Source organism: Euprymna scolopes, chromosome 12, assembly GCF_053919585.1.
Source record: "Euprymna scolopes isolate OS-2025 chromosome 12, ASM5391958v1, whole genome shotgun sequence".
Classification (NCBI taxonomy): domain Eukaryota; kingdom Metazoa; phylum Mollusca; class Cephalopoda; order Sepiida; family Sepiolidae; genus Euprymna; species Euprymna scolopes.
This window is the reverse complement of record NC_136493.1, coordinates 138,482,131-138,501,976: the sequence shown is the minus strand read 5'-3', so window position 1 is coordinate 138,501,976 and position 19,846 is coordinate 138,482,131. Positions and strand designations below refer to the sequence as shown.

The 19,846-nt window shown below is 35.7% G+C and overlaps 1 long non-coding RNA gene across 1 annotated transcript in view; it reads right to left on the bottom strand.

Annotated features, from left to right (window-relative positions):
• Positions 1-241: 241 nt before the first annotated feature.
• Positions 242-19,846, bottom strand: part of LOC145291515 (uncharacterized) — a 45,212-nt gene continuing 25,607 nt past the window's right edge. Inside the window, exons 2-3 of the long non-coding RNA XR_013869431.1 lie at positions 12,784-12,950; positions 242-483 (exon numbers count right to left, since the gene is read on the bottom strand). This is a non-coding gene — a long non-coding RNA (uncharacterized LOC145291515). The remainder of the gene's footprint in view (positions 484-12,783; positions 12,951-19,846) is intronic.

Sequence of the window (19,846 nt, the reverse complement as noted above, 5' to 3'; positions counted from 1 at the left end):
AGACCTGCATCAAACGATGTGAGAAATGCATAACTCTAGGTGGTTCCTATGTAGAGAAAGACTAATAACTGTGCCAAGTTTCGTTGCTCTACTCCTATGGGAAATACGTCAGGGGCATTACTTATTGCACGACCCTCATATATATATATATCGTTGTATGTAAGAGGCATTGATATTTTGGTTAATAAAGATTTTCGATTAGTCAGTTTTATTAAAAGAAATGTAGAACCATTTAAAAACATCGATTATGATCGTTTTATTGAAGACATTTTACAAATGAGTTATTTTTGAAGACATCTCCGTGCACAATGGATTAAGAATTGAACTCTATAAATTGAAACTACAAATGTCGCCTGATCCTCAAGTCGAAATCGTCTGGATAAACGGAATAAAACTAATCGTCACTAGTTTATCCGAAAGGGTTTTTACGTTCTTCTTCTTCTTTTTTCTCCATTCTCAATATCCGGTTCGTTGACGAAGAATCTGAAAGAAAAAATTGGGGGAAACACTTTTAGTCGCACATTTTGTTCGTTTGTTTGTTTGTTTGTTTGTTTGTTTTTATTGCCGATCTACAAAAGTAGTGTCACACCTGTCGAGTTTTAAGTTAACGAAAACAATAATGATCTCTTTAGAGCCTTGCCGAGCCTCGATAATCACTCAAAAATCAAAAATTAAACAAAGTACTGGTAGAATATTACAGTTTAGCACGATTGATGACATTTATCGGACGTGTTTCTATCTTTGTTGTTGTTTAATTGTCGATTTAACGAATATCGAGGCTCGATATTTTTTTCGTCCCAACTCAACAGTCTTGACACTATTTTTATTTTCAAGTCAAAAACACCTTAAAATAAGTAAAAATATTTTTTTTAAATACGTATCCATATATGTAAAAGTGCAACTGGGCTGGCTTTTGGTAACATTTATCTATTATACATACAATTCTTTCTCCTTTTTGTCGGCTATTGTTAAAAATACCTAGCTATTGCTATTATTAAAAATACCTTAATTATTGTCGGATAATTTTGTCGGCTATTGTTAAAAATACCTTAATTGCTATTTTTATTGTTAAAAAATACCTTAATTATTCTTACTAGAATAATACTAAACTGCGTTTCGTTTTATACGGGAAAGTAAACGCAGTTTAGTATTATTCTAGTAAGAAGACCTGACGTTTCTCGGGATTGAACGAAGATCACTACTATGTATTTTTCATCATACTCGTAACACCCATATTTTTTGTTTTGTTTTTTGTTTTTATTTTGTTTTTTTTGGTTGTTGTTTTTACTGCCCACCTTCCTCCTGCTTCGCCCTCAAGAAGAAATTGAAATGTTGGAAAACTTTCTGGAATTAATTATACATATGGTATACATTTTCTTAAAGTTATATATGTATTTGACGTTTAAAAAGAGTCCTCTCCCAATGGGTCATTTGAAGTTGGAAGCATCTAGATATTCGGTGTATAAAGAGTAATGTAGAGATTTGAGGCCACTTCCATTGTCTTCCCGAGAAAATTTTATACATATTCAAATTTCATAAAAATAGGATGTGTTTAAAGTTTTAAGAGGGCTATGTCCGCATAACCGCCCTTTATAGCCGCATTTAGAGATTCAGAAACATTTCCATTGTTTTCTCCGATAAATTTTACATAGGAATATACTTTTACGTTTTATGTAGGTTTTCTAACCTTTCGTTTTTTAGGGAACAAAAAAAAACATCACACAAACATACACAGATGCATTGAATTTTATATGTACAGATTTCAAATAACTTTTTCGTTTCATGTTATTTGCACCTCATCCCCGGTACTATTTCTGTTATTTAAATTCCTTTAGAGTACAAACATATATGCACATTACAAAATGTAGAAATGTGTCTACAAATAAAAAAATATAAACGCTGTTTATTAATTATACCGATTATGTACTATATAAATTCATTTATTGGTTGGTTGGTTGGTTGGTTGGTTGGTTGGTTAGTTGGTTGTTTTTGTTTTGCGGCATATCAACCCTTTTCATGTTATTTAATGCCGAATCCAGTTATTTTGAAGAAAAACTTTTTAATAGAATTTTTTTTCAAGTCGGTTTCTATTTAACCCATAGTTGGGAACCTAACAGGTACTACCACTCCGGGTCAGAGTGGACCTGGGAGAAATGGCAAGTAAAGGGTGGTTCCACACTCCCCAAAGCCCGCAAGCTGGGGCCTCACCCTCGGATATAGTTCAAGGTCATATCCAGGAGCACATTTATAGTTATCAGTTATAAAACCAGACGTTTTAACTAGTTAATAGCGGGTAAAAATTATAGTCCATAACTTAAACTGTAACGCGTATGAGAAAATCAGCAGCAGCGAAAGATAGTGAAAACATTAGCAACAGCCGTTAAAGCACGTGGTCGAGCAAAGGAAGCGATCTGACTTTTTGTTGTTTTTTTTTTGTTTTTGTTTTTTTTTTTTTGTTGTTTTTTTTTTTTTTTTTTTTTTTACTCGTGTCCGGTGACAGAAAGAATGCACCGCGTGGTGAGGAGCAGAAAGAAAAACGCTACCGGATGAGATGAACTTGCGCCTCGTGGTGACGACGAGAGACTTTTAAATTGGTGTTAAGACGGCAGGGTTTTGTTAACCTAATAGTGTAACATCCTTTCCAAACTTTTAAGATATACCTTTCATCCACTGATTCACTTGGATTTCCTTGCTTAGACCTTTGGAACTTGATGAAGACTTAGAAAATATCACCCGAAACTAACTAACCCCCTCGCGCCAAAATTCCTATTTGCGCACTAAACTCTAGCTAATGGTCCGATTTTTGTGACTTTTCTTTTCTCTCATCAGAGCTTCCAAGATCCAGCAGAGATATCCCGCATTCATGCATCTCTAAAAAGAATTTTTTTACGTACCTACGGTATATTTTACTTTTCTCTCATCTCATTAAGCTATATGTGATTTGTCTACAGTACTGCCTCTCATAGGTCCCTGGTACCCTTAAGGATTCTTGTATCCTCTCCACACCTGTCTCTAATTAATTGAGCCGTCTTACCTCCTGCTTGGAATCGTCACGTGCGACCAGCTTTTTTTCAAGCCCTTAATTTCCACAGGGTCCATCTTATTCTTCGAACGGGGCATCTTTAATGCTTTCTCGGCAAGTTACTCTTCTTGCGAAAAAATATTTGTGGACGTTAAAAAAAAACACAAAAATAAAATTATTAAAAAAGAAAATCTGTCTTTTGGCTTATTACATACTAGCAAAGATACCCGTGCTTCGCACGGAGCTTTGTTGCGCACTCGGGTACCAAAATCTGTGGGCACCTTTCCAGTAAGTTGATGTTGTAAGAGCAACGATTGCATAAGGTGATTAACATTTTAACTACCTCTTGTAGTGACTGAAATTCAATCAGGAACTTCACAAAACATTTTCATCAAAAAGGAAGGTTACTTGATGTTACATAGTAAATTTTTCATTGAAGTAATTTTCAACTCTTGCTTAAATTTTATCTTGCACATTCAATACTAAAAACTTACCACAATCAGATCATGTCAGTTTTTCCTCATATCCATTTCTCGAACTTTTCACTGAAGAGCCTCAGGGTAAACTACATTTCTGCTGCTTTGATTTGGAGCCAGAATGTAGAGTTTTTCTGAACTTCCTGTCCGGCTGATGGAGACGTAGAACATACCGTGACTGAAGCAGTCTGATGTCAAGTCTACGCCAATGGTGTTAAATGTCTGACCTTGACTTTTGTTTATGCTCATTGCAAAACACACCTTCACAGGAAATTGGAGTCTCCGGAATTTAAATGGAAGTTCTGAGTCCGATGGAACTAAGGGGATCCTTGGCAGTAGAACGGTTTCGCCTTTGTAGAGACCACAGGAAATGGTGGCCTCAAGTACATTGGTGTGCAATCTGGTGATAACACATCTGGTTCCGTTTGTTGTTTTTGGCGGTTCCAAGGATCGAAGAATCATGATTGGCGATCCAATTTTGAGATTTAAAATGTGTGGAGGCATTCCAGATATCTCCAAAGAGTTTAAAAACTCCACAGGGTAGTGAACAGCTTCATATTCATTAGTAGCCGAATCAACTGACTTGTATTGCTTTGTGTCTCCTGGAAATTCATCCATTATTGAATTGTTCAAATGATTCACATTGCTGTTTAATGGCGAAATAATAGCCCTCTCAGCAAGCCAATCCGGTGATTTTCCATTGTTTTGCAGGTCTGGGTACACTTTGTCTTTCAGTTGCTTCTGATTACCGACACATTTACCAAGCGCAGTTGGAATCTTAATTGTGTCAGGTGAAGAAGTGATAGGAAACTGACCATTACCGATTTGGAGAAGCAATTTTGAGAAGTCTGCTGCAGCTGTGTTATCAGAGATATAGGCTCTCATATTAGTAGTCAGTCTCTTCACTATAACGTGCCTCCAGAGATAGGATTGTTTCAAACTTGCATTGACAATGTTAGCCCTTGTGCCATTTTTAACCACTGGGAGGATTTGACGGAAATCACCGCAAAATAAGGTTGGAATGCCACCCATGGGATTCTTGTTTCCTGTGATGTCTTGCAGTGTTCGGTCAATTGCTTCATAAGCACTCTTGTGCGTCATTGGGGCTTCGTCTACAATGATTGCAGAGGTGTCTCTAATTACATTTGCCAAGGCTGAGTTACCAGTAATTTTGCAAACTGGCTGATCCATTCGATGAGTATCCAAGGGTACTTTAAAAGTGCTGTGAAGAGTGCGGCCACCTTGTAGTAGAGTAGCAGCAATGCCACTGAATGCTGTTGCAAGCACAATCTTTCTCATGGATCTAATCTTTGCAAGGATCAAATTGATTACAAAAGTCTTGCCCGTACCACCTGGAGCATCAAGAAACATCATGGTTTTGTTCATTTCACCTTGTGCTTCCAACATTGCCATGAATGAATTGTAAACTTCTCTTTGAGAATCGGTCAGTTTTTCTTGCATATTTTCTGCTTGTAGGGAAAGTTCTTCAAGATTATAAGTAACTTCACGTTGATACTCTCTCGCGAGTCTTTCATCTCTCCCTTGCGTTGGTGCAGGTAATCCATAGCTTGCCAATGGTTGACCGCACATAAGGAGAACTTTTTCTTCAATTAGACAAAGAGTTTTATTGTAGATGTCCTCATTAAAATCTGCTTCTGGATTGTTAACTTCTTGCTTGTATCTGTGAAGAATGTCTTCAGATATTACATCACGAAAAGCCATCCAGATCTCAAGAGGATTTCTTGGCTCACAGGCTGTTAAAATTATCACAAATAGGCTTCGCAAATTTGAAGGTGATTGAGTGGCACTTGCCTCTCCTACTGCTTGATGCAAGTGATGGTCATTTTCTAGAAGGCCTCGAGCAAGGCACGCTGCTCTGTATGTTTCAAACACCTGACCATTGTATGCTCGCAAATTTTGAAATGAAGTTGGACCAGCAACCTCATTGAGCAACAGGCGTAAGAAATAACACTCCCCTGCTTTTGGACTAATCGTGTAGATTCTCCCAATGCATGGTGCCTTCCATACATCATCATTTTCAGTACCTTCAACTTGTACCCCACGCATTCTTCTCATCCATTTCTTTGTCGATTTGTTCCAAGTGTAAAACTCAGGGACTTCTGCGTATTTGAGACCCCTTGCAAAGTCATCCTCATGGCAGAGTTGAAAAAATGCTGTCAAAGTTGTGGCAGGCGGTGGACCTTGGGCTCGTTCCAGAGCAGTATCAGCTGAGAACATGACACGCTGCCCATTTTCAAGATGAACAGAAAGTTGTACAATTGGGGGGAAATGTTCATAGATGGGATGTTCCAATATCCTCCAGGCCGCCTCTGAACTGCCGACATACCTTGCATTCTGGAACTGCTGGATCTCATCCACAATGTGACTTTGTACTTGGCCTTGTTGGTTAGCTGCTCCATCAGTTCTTTGTAGTTCAAACACTGCTTGATCACATCCTTTATTCACGTATTTGAGGACATATTTGATGCTTTGGATCGAGCTGCAAATTTCTACGTTAATGTGAGCGTTGAACTGCTGAAGGAGGACCTTGTTGTACGGAACAATCCACTGGTTTGTTATTTCTTGATTAACATACCGACCATTTCTCTTCATCCTTATTGTACCAGTCTGGCCTCCATATTCTGGTTTTCTTCGCCTGTACTTGGGGTAAGAGTCTTGGCCTTGCTCGGTACACTGAAGAAATTCTTTTGGGTATTTTTTGGAACATTTGTTGTCAATCATACATGGACAATTTGGATTAAATGGTCCACAAGGTCCATGCACCATATGTGCCATCACTTTAGCATGAAGATCAGGATCTTCCTCTTTGTCAGGGATCTCTGCAGATATGCAGAGATCCATTTTTCTGGTAGAAGTTTGTCCTCTGGGGCCTGCCAGGTGAGGATGTATGCATGCGGCAGTCCTCTTTTTTGATATTCAATACTGTACAGGAAAGCCCTCAGCCTGCCAAATCATTTTTAATAAATTCAAGTAACTTTTTTAGCTTCTGCCTGAAAACCCTGGCAACAATATCTGGACGATCCTGAGGGTCTTGCCCTTGAAGACAATTTTCTGTAATTTCTGTCCACTTTGGATTTGTTGTGAACGTGATGAAGAGGTCGGCTCGGCCCATTCGCCGAACATATGCCATGGCATCACTTTGACGCTCAAACATGTATCGAGGGCCTCCTGTATAAGTTACCGGAAGTACAACTCGTTGACCAAACTGTTCTGGATTCCCATCCTCCCTAAGAATTGAATCTCTCAAGTTGCTATAATTGTCAGCTCTCAGGGTCTGTTGCTCACGCCTCAGGAACTGTAAACGTTCTGTTTCAATCTTGCAGTACACATCCACCAGCCATTGTTGAAATAGCCTTCGGTACCAGAGAAAATAGTTTCCAGGCCGAGTCATTAAATGGTACGAATAAAATTGCTGTTGGGTAACTTTTCGCCCATTGGATGCCTTCATGTAGATGTTGTAAGATGGAGAACCATAGGGGTACATTAACGGGTACATTAAAGTATCGTAGAGGGGATGTAGTTCGGAGATCCATTTTAATGTATCATTTCTAAAACGCAAGACAATATCCCGGTTAGCTGTTGGTTCATTCTCCATTAATATTCCAATCTCATACGTTGTTGTTGGAGCATTGAATCGCCGTGGATGCTCTTCTTGCGGCCTTCGGTCTTCCCTTATGACAACTTTATGTTCTACCAAGTGTTCTTCTTCAATCCTCTCCTTTGTTGTTTTCAGCTGACAAATAAAGCTGCTGTTCTCATGTAAAAATTCAGTCAGACTTTGGAGAATGTCTCTATTGAGTCTACTGTCACGTCCCCGATTATGTAGTTCCTCTTCCAGACTATCCAAGAAGTAGACTTGAATAAACTTTGCTGTTTCATCTTCAGGTGGTAAAAGACTCCCAATCTGGTGGCAAACCTGGCCTCGAATTCTAAAAGAAGGATTCCACCCATGTACTGCCGCAATTTTGTGACCAAATGATGTCATTGCAAAACAATTGTTATAACAGCGTAGATTTTGCAGAAAATCTTTAGAGATGGGACCATTGCCGGAGAGCAAATCTTGAAGCAACTGAGGCAGTGGTGGAAAGCTATCAAGCACAACTTTGTCAGAAGGACAACAACAACCAGGGGTTTCTCCTTTAAATTTTACAGCTGAGCAATGTTGACATACTTTGTCCATTTTTCCTATATCAGCTGTAGTGAGAGAGTCATTTTTGTTGTAGAGCAATCCTTTTCTATTGCAGTGTTCTATTTCATGGTGTCTCAAAGCAGTCATTCGTTGTCTAGCTGCCTCGTTTTCTGTCAATTGCTGGGGCAAAGTCATACTCTCTCTCCATGCAGCCTCTCGTTGTTGCCCTTGGTATAGGCGAAAGCTTCGTTGGGTTTCCGATTCATTCTGATGTCGTTGAGCCACTCTCAACTGACCTTGTGTACGTCTACTTACCTCATATAATTCATTCGATCGTAATATTGCTTCTCTTTCCAGTGCATATCTTTGCCTTTCTTGAATTTCATCTTGTGATGAATTTAACCGCCTTACAGCATGTCTAGTTCTGTCAGCTTCACGTTGGGTTTCTCTTTCCAAATCTGACAGTCTTGCTCTCCTTTCTCTTTGACGTATCCTGTTAAGTTCTAGACGTCTTTCTCTATCTGAATTGTTTTCATTGGAGCGAATTGCAGCAACTCTTAGTCTATTAGCTTCCAATCTTTCCATTCTTTCTTCCTCACTTTCGTTTCTACTTCGTTTGGGTGGCATAATTTCGGTTTTAAACGGAATTGTTTAACGATATTAATGATTGTAAATTAATTAAGCGTAAAGGAAATGTATACTAACTGAAATGGACGAACTATAAATAATATTTCTGAATAGTACAATTATAAACAATTATATTGTACCTATTTACTATGCCTCCCCACGGGACAGAGTTAGACACCAGGGTCGTTTTTTAACGTGGAGAAAAGGTACAAAAATAAAAAATTGTCTCAGTCGTGAAGGATTTCTCCTCCACCGAAAGAGAACAAGAAAAGGAAGTGCAGCATCTGAAGAACAGATACTACACTTTGATCTTGACCAAAAGGAATGAATAAAAGCGACCTACGTGTGACTCATTACTTCCGGGTGTAAACGTCACAATCTAAAAGTAATAATTAAAAAAAAAAAGTAAATGTAAAATAAATGTAATACCAACTTAGGTTAACTAAGTAAACAGTACAATTAAAACAGTTCTATTAAAACAAATAATTACTAAGATCTAGGTAATTGTTAGTCTCATTGTTATGGTTTTATAGAAAAAAATGTGTAAAAAAAGTTCTGCTTTTGTGAGTACGTGTATTTCTTTTAAATTGCATAACCTTTTTATTTTATTAATTATATCTCTTTTAAATTTATATATTTTGTTAGTAAACTGGAAGAAATTCAGTTAAATAAAACCTTGTTCGTGTTCTTTACGTTAAACTCATATTTTTATAAAAGGTTCATCCGGTTTAAAGAAAGCGCTAAGTTTAAATAAGACTGGAAATAACTAATTCAATATATAAATAGAAAAATGAAATAAATAGAAGCTTTAAGTCTTAAGATAGTAATAATCAAAATGTAATAAATTATTTGTAGTTCAAATCTATGATAAGACAGGCTTTCGAAATAGGCTCGACCAGAAAGATTAAATTGGAACGAAATTATAATCTCCGTGCCATTTTCAAAACAACCCCACAAAAGTAACGATATCCTGCAGTTGGTTAAATGACAATGGTTGTAAGAAAAATGTAAAAGAAAATGCGCTTATCTGTTTATTTTGACCTGTTTTATTTAATTAAAAAAACATTGGCTATAACTGGAAGAGAGCGTTATGTTTTGGGGGTTGTTTAAAAAATAGAATGGAAATAAAGTTAGTTCCGTTTTAATTGTCTTTAATTGCGGCAAGCGCTAACAAAATCGAAAAATCACTGTTTACATTCGAAATGTTAACTTTTATAGGTTTACAGGTTTGCTGACAAGGCTGGGGGTGTTTAATACAATTATTTTACTAAATTGATTTTTTTCATTTAAAAATAAATTATTTCTTTTTTAATAAAGTTTTACTTTAAAATATTTGTTTTTGTTTATTTATATAAAATTACGATAGTTGAATTGTATTCTTTCTATTATATTGGCAAGTAAAATATAAAAGATTAAAACGGAACGAAATTGAAATTTCCATTACATTTTCAATACAATCCCAAAACATAAAGCTTTGCTCGCCAATGAATTGTTTTGATAATATACGTAAAGTGAAATAAATCGAATATAAAATTAAATGAAAATATATTAAATAATTAAATGTTAAATAGATTTTGTAAATAGTACAGTTGAAATGATTAGAATATTTCCAATATGTAATAAGGTCGAGGTAATTAGTTAAAGAGATTTAATATAATGTGATATGCAAATGAGCATAAGTTATTCGATATGGGGGTGGTTTGTAGACTAGTATATAAAGAAATTAGGCATATATTCTTATGTCTCCTATAACAGAAACATCCTAAAATGGGTTCTAATGTTTCTCTACCAGGAGAGATCTACCCTCTTACCTCCTTTATATTTCGTTGATGATGGAGAGCTGTACACACAGACAGAAACACACGAACCCTATTACTTTATAAAAATATAGATGTAAAAATTTCTCAAAAATACCCGTTTACGTAATTGCTATTTTGGTCCCCTCTCTAAAATTCTAATTTATTATAAGCCAACCATTTCCAGTATCATCTTATTTTTCTTAGATCATTTCAATTCTAATGTGTATACCTAATAATGACTACGCATCCGGAGAAAAATCCCACGAAAGAAAAACGACACAAAAAAATTCTACAACCATTTCGAAAATTAGAATAAATATCAACTGAACTTTTAACTCTTCCAAAATTTAAGAACTAGTTGACCCTTATTCAACCCAGTAATGTGTCTGTTTTTCTTTAACTGCTTAAATCTTATTTCTTTCACTTATTCCCAATTTTATTATTATTATTATTATTATTATTATTATTATTATTATTATTATTATTATTATTATTTAATTAACAACATGTAGTTACTTTTTATATTTTTCATTATTTCAATAAACCCCACACGGCAAAGATTCACTCCTCCTCCATTCTGCGAAAAGAAAATACATGTCAAGAACAAGAAAATCCCTCACAATACTGATTCGAGAAAACATTAATTATATAAAAAATAAAATTTAAAAAATTCTTATAAGCATTCAAAGTCCCTGTCGGTGGGGCATTAGAATACGCCGACTGCCCCCCTGCAGAGGATAAAAGTCCCTCAATGGGGGTCCTGGATATGACCTTAAACTATATCCAGTGGTGAGGTCCCAGCTTGTAGGCTTTGGGGAGTGTGGAGCCACCCTTTAATTACCATTGCTCCCAGGTCCACTCTGACACGAAGTGGTAGTACCTGTTAGGGTTCCAACTATGGGTTAAATAGAAACCGACGTGAAAACAACAAACATATTCTATTAAAAAACATTTTCTTCAAAATCTTTGGATTCGGCATTAAATAACCCGAAAAGGGTTGATATGCCGTAAAACAAAAACAACCAAACCAACCTATAAGCATTCAAAAAGTCTCATCTCTCCAATAATAAAACTCCAAATAACAAAACACAGTTTCGTGGAAACCCAATTTTGTCCACGTCATCAATCAATGTAGTCAGATGAAAAGCAGCTCCACAGTATTGTGTTCCGCAGAAGGGCAGATCTAGAAAAGAAATTTTGCTTATGGAAGTTTCGTTTAGTTTTAGGTAGGGATAGTGGTTGTAGTCAGACAAGTTTTGACTGCATTTTGGTGGAGAAGGCATCTATTGAAGCTCAGACGAGAATGTGACATGAAAATTGTCTAGCAACGTTTCTTCTGTGAGAAAGAAGTAGTAAGAAGAAAAAGACATCAACCACTAGATTTCAAAGTTGATTTTATACTCTGTCCAGGCAGCAAAGGGTGTTCCGGGCAGCACTTCCTCATATGAGGCAATAGTACATTTTTAAAACATTTTTTATTTCATCCAAGAATTATTCGATGGTGATAGAATATTTCTCAAAAGAACTTTTGCTGCATGATTTATAATAGTACTATCACTGTCGGGCAGTTACTTCGTTATGTTAATACGTTTAGAATAGCAAGCTATACTGAAATGCTTGCTAAAAGCATTTTCAAAGTCATTTTTTTTTTTTAAATGCCGGGTCGGATAGCTAGTAAATTATATCAATTCCGTATTCCTGTCTGTTCGTTTGTTTGTTTTTTCACAATGACTTCATAGCAATTGACGTGAACACTAGAATATTTAAATTAAAAGTAAAATATGAACATGTAAAATTATAGAGGAATAAAAGGCCAATCAAATGTGGTATAGTTTGTTTAAACAGATTAAATTTAGCTTAAATTTGCAGTTTTTGACAAAAATTACAAGTTTTGACTTTCTTTTTGCCGCCTATACACACACACACACACACACACACACACACACACACACACACATATATATATATATATATATATATATATATATATATATATATATATAAGATTTGTTGTTGGCTTTTTTTTAGCGATATTAACAACTTCGAAGCGATGTTATTTTTCTTTCTTTTTTTTTCGCTACCTTAGCGGTTTTTTAAGAGCTATAAGTCTTTTGCTGTTATTAATATTTATGCACGTAAAATAATATTTAATATATATATATGTGTGTGTGTGTGTGTGTGTGTGTGTGTGTGTGTGTGTGTGTAATATGACGTCATACATGACGTCATACCAGATGCCATATATGACTACAACATTAAAGAAGATGGTCAGATATGATATTATTAGGAAATAACGTCATAGCAAAATAAATAAGGATAGGACAAAAATCAAAGTAAAGATTCCCGAGCAACGCCGGGTATAGCAAGTATTTTTTATGCGAATACTTTTAATTTAACTTCCAAATCTTTTTCCAATTTGCGCTTGGGCCAGATAAAGACACATACGCAGTAACATGTTTTTTTTTTTACGATTAAAAGCGACTGACTATATCATTTTTTTTTTTTTTCAAAAAATATTTTATAAAGATGTTGAAAGCAATTATGTCTGTGCTTCCAGCAAGCCGCTTCCCACCCCCAAGTCAAAGTGTAGATAAATAGCACCGACTCTGACCTCTGACCTCTTTTCAAATAAGAACAAGAGAAAGTTAATAAAACAATGTTAAGAGAAAAGAATTGGAATCTGATCACGATTTCAGAATCCGTACTCACAGACAGGGAAGCCATGCAAGAACCAGACACAGGATTGTAAAAATATCCAGGCGGACAGAATTGGCGTTTGACCGGAGGGCGGAAATGGCCGGCCAACGAATTCAGTAAGAAATTAATATCGATATTATCGTCGCGGCCAACATCTTCCTCCAAGCTTATCACGGAGGCTGAAAGAAAAGAAGACAAAAATAACTGTTACAATTTTAAATTTTCCTCCAAAAATTCATGTGTGAAAAATCAAAGTTTTATGTAAATTATTTACATGTTTTGCACCGTTTTCTTCATCTTAGTGACAATCATTTTCACAACATTTCGGCTGTTGTGCACTCCGATCTTCTCCAACATTTTATGTTATGAACAAAACTGTTCGTACGTGTCTTTTCCGACAAATGCGTAGGGAGCACAGTGGACGATCCAGAGACAAATCAACCAAATATTTTTTTTTTTTAAATACGTGGGGCAGTTGTTAGTTTTTTCCGATTGCTGCTTTTCCACGCGTGCGCCGTGACTCCTCGTGATTCATGATCTTCTATTTAACTTAAGACAAATCTACTCAAGCATGGAAGCACAATGGGACTTGTTAACTTTCAAAGGTTTTATTTAGAGAGAGAAAGAGAGAGAGGGTGTTCATCGGAGGAGAGACCAATAACTACTTTGTTTTCTAACTTAGTCTTAAGCTGGCAACGCACGGACAGAGTCTCGAGGCAACATTCACTTAAATTCTCTCTCAATTACCCGACTTGTGTCTCCTCTTTCTCTCTCTCTCTCTCTCTCTCTCTCTCTCTCTCTCTCTTCTCGACTCCGATTGATTAAGAAATTCTGTTCAGTCCTTTCCGAACGCATGACGCCATCTCTATGTCATATCATTCGAGAGCTGCATCTCTAACGCGTTTTGTCTAGGGAGCCAACTCCACCTTGTTTAAATCACGCCAGTCACAGCTGGGTTTATTTCCGTTTACCGCTAGGTTATCTTGACATGTACTATGTAAACCTTGCTGAAATTCATACTAGTTAATATAATCTCTACTTACTATTGTAGGGTCCCAATATTTAACACTTCTTCAGATGCCTTTCATTTTAGGTTATATTTCTCTCATTCCGTCCTCAATAGCTTATACATTCAATGGTAAAGATGAAGACATCTGGAAAACCAATAAACTATTATATAAAGGACAGTTGTCTGTACGTGTGTGTGTGTGTGTGTGTGTGTGTGTGTGTGTGTGTGTGTGTGTGTGTGTGTGTGTGTGTGTGTGTGTGTGTGTGTGTGGCTAAAAGTTTTTTAAAAAAATGACAACATTACAAAGTTGGTATATTCTTGATCGGCATTGCCCCAGATGTAAGATATATTATTTATTCCTTGGGAGGTATTAACCGTCAGGGAGGGGATCGGTTTTTCAGTTATTTTTTATTTTCTTATGTATTAATTGGGAAAGAAAATTCCAACTCATTCCTCATGGAATCTATATAAAGGAGAGTTGTTTGTATGTATATGGGTGTGTATGTCCTGTAAGGAATGGACTATAAAGAAGAGGTTGGGGAAAAGGTGGGGAGAAAAATATAGAGATGGATTGAGGAGAATGGAGGTGAGAGATCGGAGTTTTAATAGAAATGTGTTGCACTTCTACACTAGACAGCTAGTGAAAATATAAAGAACAAATAATCACAGAATTTCAGAATTAGAAATATTAATGAAAATACTAATAATTCATTAATTACAACTAACAATATGCAATACGAGTACAAGTAAACAATTAGATATTAAGTTTGTAAATTTTCTAAATTTAGGAGCCTATCTTAGCATGGACTCTAAGAAAAACAATAATATTTTATATGACAAAACTGTCGCCAAACGAAAAGAAAATAATGTCCTTTTATAAACTACAATGTGTATTTACTTAATTATCTGCATCGTTGGGTGTAAGTTGTCGGGAGTTTACACAGTGATGAAAAAATAGAATAGCGAAGGAGGTAACAAAGTAAAAACGTTCGGTTGGCAGAAAGTGAAGACCGTCTTTGTTTGTGGCAGGAAATTCTTTTAATGCTGTGTGTAATTCCAAAGGGGTCTGGAAGAAGTCTCCAAGAGTAAGTTGAAACTGATACGCCTTGGCGGCTGATTGGCTATTTTGTGACCAAATTACTTCTCAAAAATAGAACCTTTCATAGAGATAAATAGATTCCTCTAAAAATACTGTTTCAAACATGACAAATCAACATCTATGCTACCTCAGGTTTGGTAAGCCTGTCGTGACAGATTGAAGAATATGCTATTTCAAACTTAAGTGTAGCCGACCAACAAAAAGACTAACAAATACATAGATTTAGACGCATTTCAAATTGTTATTTTGAACTTCGGCATGAAAGGCAAAAGAAAATTCTATTTTAAACATCCATTGCCAAAGAAAATGCAACGACAATAAGATTTCAAACTAAAACATGACAGACTGAAGAAAATGTCAATTTAATAATTTAATTACAAGGCGAAAAGTGCTATTTCGAGCATGGCCAGGCAATAAAAAATGCGATTTCAACTTAAGCATGACAGACAGAAGAAAAGCTATATAAAACTTAAGTATGAAAGACCAAAGAAAATGCCACTTCAAGCTTGACAGGTCGAAGAAAATTCTTTTTTAAACTTAAGTATGACAGGTCTAATAAAATACTATTTTAAACTGTAGCATAATAGACCAAAGAAAATGCTATTTTTAAATTAAGCATGACAGACCGAAGAAAATGCTATTTTAAACAAGCACGATAGGTAAGGAGACAGACTTACAGTGGTGCTTGGATTCATAAAGAAATCGTGATCTTTTTTTTTTTTTTTTTAGTGACTCTGTGACAATTGTGAACTTTTTCAGAACAAAACGTGACGAGAAACGAGAAACGATCTCGGAGACAAATATTGCAAAAGCAAGTTTGGTAAATCCATCACGAATCACGAACTCAAGGCTCATCTTACGTTACATTCTTGGTGGACGGATACAACAGAAACGCATCAAAGGTCGGGTTCAATTGTGTAAATGGTTTTACTGAACCGAGTGAACTCTTCTTGATGGACGTTTCAAATCGAAAGTCACGAGGCAATCTTTGCAAAAACATGAACTCCATGATTATTAAGAGTGAGTAGATTAATCGAGCAAAAAGAAAAAGATCAGCCGCCAGTTGAGGTCACGAAAAATGTGACCATTGTTGACCCGCAATTTCCATTCTTCTAACATCAGCAAAATGAACACGAATTGGGTTAAAATAAGAAATCGGACAAAGTGGACATTACGCTGATCGTCAAAATTGGTTTGGGATTCTTTTTTAAGTTACGGTTCGATTGTATTATAGAGATTGTCAGAATATCATTTCACCCAAATTTATATTATATTTCTCTTAGTCTGTCAGTCTCAGAAATTACTGCGCCGATCCATCCGAAATTTTGTATGGACCTTTTTTATGACAAGATGCAGTGAACTAAGTATTATGGCATCCGTTGGATGCAGAGTTAGATATTAATTAGGATTAATAGGCATTAGTATTTAAGTTCCACTTTTCCTTGAAACTACTGCATCGATCTGGCTGAAATTTTGTATGAACCTATGTTATAAGGTCCAGCGAACTAAGTATTATGGTATCCATTGATACACAATTAGGGAGTATTAGAAGTTAATAGAGATTAGTATTTAGTTTCCACTTTTTCTCGGAAACTACTCAGCCGATCTGGCTGAAATTTTGTATGTGCCTTTGTTACAATAAGGTGCAACAAACTAAGTATTATGGTATCAGTTCGATGCACAATTAGGGATTTAAATTTAATGCAAAAATGAGCACAAATTTAACTATATTCAACCATCAAATTGGCATAAAGCACTCATTCTAAAGTAAACAGGCCATAACTTTTGTCCGTTTTTAATGGCTAGAAGTCTAATATTGCATAATATCGTCTTGAAATAAAATTCTAATTTGTTTCTGTTTTTGTTTTTTTGTTTTTTTTTTATAACTTATATAAAATTCCAAACGAGTGTATACCTTTTGTCAAAAAATGGCATGGAAAAAAATATGCTTCGGCAGTGTTCGCACTTATATAATAAAGGAATAAGTACATAAAATAAAGTTGTACCAATGCAGCTTACTGATTATTCTGAAATAATAACGTTATTATTTAGAAATCCATTACTAACCTTGGGAGTGGAGAGTTTAAATTATCTGTATTTTACACCTAACAATATAATAAACAAAATATATCGTAAAAATTACATTTAATTTGAAAATCCTTTCTAAAAAATACCACGTTTCATAAACTGCACAAGCAGTTAAAAAAAACGTATCGTACTGAAAAGTTTAAAATCAAAGAAAAAACGTATTGATCTTAATTGAAAAATGTTTACATTTTACCAGTTGTCCGAATAGGACTATATTATTTTTTAAATAAATTGTAGCGAGGTGCCTTATAGTACCGATAACACAGTACAACAATTACAAAAATGAAAACTTTCTATTCAGAATTAAAGTTTAATATGTCAGCTAAATGCTATTTAGGTCCAACATCTTGAATATCACAAGTAGTTACAATTATACCCTCTAAATACTTACTCCTACCACCACTACTATCTGACACCGGGGACAATCTTACATTTTCCATCGATATTGTCTTTGCACCCTCATTAACTGGCTATTACTTACCTACATATAACATAATCTTTCCATTTTCCAATCCACAAATAATATAGCAAATGTTTGAATTTTAGTCATATAGAATAACTACTCTGGTCGTATATTTTTGGTCTGAAATTTGGTTTTGAAATACAATTCTAATTCGTTTAACTCACAAGGGTCATTTCAAAATTAAGGTCCTCTATTTTTCAACTCAAAAACTAAAATGTTGAAAAGCTATGAAAACGGGAGTGATACCAGCAAATCGAGCGACCTTTTGTCCTTCAAAATTTATTTTCTACATATTCATCACCATTCTCACTACACTTTCGTCAGCTTGTTGCCTCGGACGTAAAAGTTCGGAGTGTTCTTTGTCACCACTCTGAAAACGACGAACCCATCTCCTAACTGTCCTGACATCAACTGTATCGATATCGTAAACGTTCAGCAGGCACCAGTGAATGTTGATAGGTATAATTTTGTCTGCATGGAAAAATTTGATGATGTATCTCTGCTTTGGACGGCCAGGGTTGCTTCTTTAGAGTCTCACATCGCCAATATCTGCAACAGAGAGATGAAACTCTCAGGTTATGAACAAGACCAGCCATCATAACAATATAATTTGCAATCCTCTCTGGCCCATTCTAATCTGATCATTATAATATATATATATATATATATATATATATACATATATATATATATATATATATATATATATATATATAATTTGACTGCAGAAATTCTCCTCTGGACCAAGGTACTATACGTTTGCAACAGCAGATGCTAAATTCAAATTCAATACATCTAGCCTGTTAGTCACTAACTTATGCAACTTTCGACTACCATTACATACACGTCCATTTGTGATAATAAAATGCCACCTTACATCCTAGGAGCGACACCATCACAATCGCAACACCTTTAGAGGATATAGTTACAATTATACCCTCTAAATACTTACTCCTACCACCACTACCAGTTGACACCGGGTACAATTTTACATTTTCCGCCGATATTGTCCTTGCACCACCATTAACTGGTTATTACATACCTACATATAACATAATTTTTCCATTTTTCAATCCACAAATAATAAGGTGTCTCTTCCCTGATTCCGGCTATTCTGATTGGCTTACCTTTGGCCATTCTTACATTCCGGATTAACGGAATTCTCACTTTAAACGAACGATAACCTACCATTCAAATATGGCGTCGCAATAATACTTATTTCTCCGCTCTGAGTACATTGCTGCTTTCCATCTCTCACCGGGTCCTATTCTACATTTTCAACTATAGTGTGATTACACCCTCCGTGACTGGCTAAGACAAACGTAGACATAACATATTTTTCCGATTTCTGAATCCTAAATAATATTGACTCCTTAGCAATGTTCTGCCTTTTCTGATTGGCTGAGACCTGACATTCTCATATTTCAGAATGAAACTAATTCCTAGATAAATGAACACTTCTGAAAGTTTACTAAAATGGCATCTTTCTCCTCATAAGGCACTATCGCTAAAAACAGAAATACAAACATATTAACCACTCATAAATAGGCTCTTAAATACTGATAATCTTAATTACTGGAACCAAAGCGCATAAGTAAACAACTTTATATAATGTCTTTTCCGTATTTGCTTGCACGTCCGGAACACTCACAAAAATGTAAACACACCAATGGTTTCGGAATGTACAAATGTACGAAATACCGACACGGCACTATCCCCCCCCAAAACCCCCATGCCTTGAAAAAAAACACGTTTTCCTTTGCTCCCTTTTTTACTTTTTTGCGGAAGGGGGTAAATTTTTACATTAGGTCCACCTCCACAATTTTCTTTAGAATGACGAATTTTGTAGGTTTTCGACTATGTTGATTAAGAAAATCTCACTCAATTTTGCAGAGACAAGTACTTTTAGAGATCACTGTCTGCCAGGTTCTACGTACGCACGAAAAACAAATCTATTTCTCTCCTACAGGCACTGCCACTCACAATTTTTTTAACATTTGCGGGTGGGTATGCTGACAACGATCATCACGGTTACATTTGGAGGAATTGTTTTCCCAAAAGAAAAGGGGGGTTGTCTACTCCGATAGCCATCCTTTACATTGGGCTGTTGGGGGGTATATTTCGAACGCCATTCTTAACATGGGGAGGTTAGTGATGTCTATTCCTAAAGCTGTTTTAAATATGGGGAGTTTAAGAAAATCTTTATGTCGATGAAATCATTTTCTTTTTAATTCATGTGAAAATGTTTCGCCAGAAAGACATTTTTATGGTTACTTGGCCTTTCAGCTAAAATCAAAGTGCACACCTGTTTTCAGTTCTAAACAAACCGGAAAACAGTGAGCGGTCTGTTATTTAGAAAGCGTTTTTATTCTTTGGTTTTTCTTCGCTTTTTCTCCAGTTTACGCTAATGAAATTA